Genomic DNA, 3,025 nt, shown 5'->3' with positions numbered 1-3,025 from the left:
TTCTTTCTTCTCCCTCTCCTCTCAACTCAGCGGCGCCCCCTTCTTCAAATCAGCTCATTTAATGAGCTTATATATGTTGGGCCTTGGACCCAACTTAGGCCCGGTCCAACCGCGTAGCGTTTTTGGTTCGTTTGGCCCACTTTGGGCCAAAACCTTTAAGATTAGTGCCCGGTTTTCACTTCTAAATTATTTTTACCTTTTCAAAACAATAAATCCATTTTTAAAATATTATTTTTCTCAAAATACAGTACTGGACAGGCTTAAATTGGTTCAACCGGTTCGACTGCTGGTTCTTGGTCTTTCGCAGAAAACACATTTTCTGACTCAGAAAAATTTACTAAAAGCAAATTTCACCTTTTTATTTTCAAATTAAAACTTCTAAATTTTGAATCTATCTCGGGCACTTAAAATTATTATTTTTATAAAAACAGTTTTGCCGGTTCTTACATCATCCCCTCTTTAAAAGATTTTTGCCCTTGAAAATCAAATCACGTAATATATCCTCCTCGAAGCGCCCTACTGTGTCGATGTCCCCTCTCGCCTTCCGCTGCGTCACTCTGATTATCGTCATCAAGAGTCCAAAATTTTCCTTAAAACAAATACAGATTATTGGAACATTTTCCAAAACCTCCAAAACAAGTTTATTCTAAACCAGCTCATTGTGAAAGCTTTTTCAAAATGGTCAAAAATCATTTAATGAAAAGAAGATTACTTTAAATCACGATTTTCTTAAATAAAAACCTTTCAATTTGAATCCTTCTTGATAAGATAAATTGGAAACCAAATCCACAATTGAACAAAATCAGAGACGCACTCTTCTTTTAAACCATAACATTTAAATGTCCGTCTTGCAAAACCAAATTATTTAAACCAAAGTTCCGAACCAAATTTCAAAATCATTTTAACCTTTAATTTTCTTTTCAACATGGTTCAAGACCATACCAGTTAGAAATTAAAAATTAGAATTAAAAACCGCAAAAGCATCTGTCGATACCTCCCCTGCCACTAGTGATGAGCCGCACCCATCCACTGATATACCGCAAACTCCATGAATTTGTCTTCTTGAACATGTTGAGATCGAAACCCATAGACTAGGATAGCTATCCTCACTACCTCTCCGTTAACGTGATCGACCTTATCCGTGAGTTGCCATTCGGGTTTCCTTTCCACACCAAACAATCGATATCAAGATGATCAGTCTCAATATCTCAAGCTCAGTGCTTCAATTGTCCCCAAAGGCATTCACAAACAAGCATGCTATGCATATCAAGTAGATAACCTAAATAGCATGAAAGAAAAATGACCCAGAGTGTGTAATGAAGCACAATCGGTCCATCCCTCAGGCTAACGAGGACGAACCGCTCTGATACCACTAAATGTAACACCCCAATTACCCTAAGTCTTACCTCTAGCCGTAAAGCGAAGGTTAATCAAGGATTATGACAATTCTAAGGCTTATACATATTTATATATAGAAGGAAATAATATATTCTAGAAGCTCGATGAAGGATTTAGCCCAAAGACAGAATTACAAAAGCGTGAAACGATCACATGAAGCTAACACATAAGATACGAGGTATAGGTATAAGAGAATAAAACATATATAAATATAAGAATATAATAATCATAGAGAACTAGCCGCAGCTTACGGAGTTTAAGCCGACTAGTTGCAAATAAAAAGATACAGAGTTTTAGAAGTAAAACAGCTTATACAACCTATCTCTCTAATAAGCCTCTAAGGCCATACAGATATATATACAAAATATGTGAGAGTAACTACCACAAGAAAATAGAAATTAACCAATCAGGAACCATACTCTGCTCTGTCACCATACCCGCAATCTCACCGAGGTGGATTTGCAACCTGCATCTAAAAAACAACAACAACATATGGTATGAGAACTGGAGGTTCTCAGTATGGTAACAGTGCCCAATAATGTAAGATGAAAGGCTCCGGGACGCCGAAGGCAATCCTAGAACTTCACACCAAACTGATAATCAAGCTTAGAACAATTATAATTAATGTAAACCATAAACAATAAACAGGGTTTTCTAAACTTAAAGGATTTCTAACTAGTACTAGTCACACCACTATATCCCACAGCCTTCGCCAACCTAACCTCCGTGCGATCCCATTGCCACCACCTACCTAACCTCCTCAGCACCAGACAAACACAAGATAATGTAAGCAAGTAAAACACAGATAGTTTTCATATACAGCAACTAATTCAAGAAGCAACTAGACATGTTATACAATTCGACAAACTCAAGTAATCAAAGCAAACAAGCACATAAGAAATGCATATGATGAATGCCTGTCCTATTGGCTCGTGATATCACTTGTCGGTCTATGTATGCCAACCCGACACATCCTTTTGGATGTCGCCTTTTCTGCCACTTCCGAGGATATAACGCCTGGCATGCTTTTGTTCCGAGGTTATAGTGCCTGGCACACTCTTGCGGCAGAGAAGGAAAACAACAACAACATACAATTCATCACAAATCATTCCAAGGATATTGTGCCTGGCACACTATCATTCCAAGGATATAGTGCCTGGCTCACTATCCACATCCATAAGTCCATCAATCTCAAATTATCATCATTTCGCATCTCAAATCACTTCCAATTATCAACTCTCAACATTCCAAAGATATAGTGCCTGGCACACTCTCAACATCGATCAAGATCATCATTTCATTTTAGGAGTCCTCAACTCATCATAACCATCATCTCTTCCATCAACACCCTTAAACAGTCATATTTCTCAAGTTCATCATACGCAATTCCATTCCAGACTCATAGTTCATCAGTTCTTTAACTCCAACACCATCCTCCTTTCTCACTCTACCATACCCATTCTCAATACACTCAAAACCTAAGCCTCCATTTTTTTACTTTTTATCAAATTACCAAGTTAAAATCACCTAGGACCTTCTCTACGTTTTAATATCCGAAAACGAGACAAAAGTCTTAAATAGGTGTCACAGAAGTTTACAAGCCTAATTCTCCATCTCTAGACTCAAA

Source organism: Arachis hypogaea, chromosome 12 (genome assembly GCF_003086295.3).
Source record: "Arachis hypogaea cultivar Tifrunner chromosome 12, arahy.Tifrunner.gnm2.J5K5, whole genome shotgun sequence".
Lineage (NCBI taxonomy): Eukaryota > Viridiplantae > Streptophyta > Magnoliopsida > Fabales > Fabaceae > Arachis > Arachis hypogaea.
The sequence above is the reverse complement of the archived record's forward strand: the minus strand, read 5'-3'. Positions refer to the sequence as shown.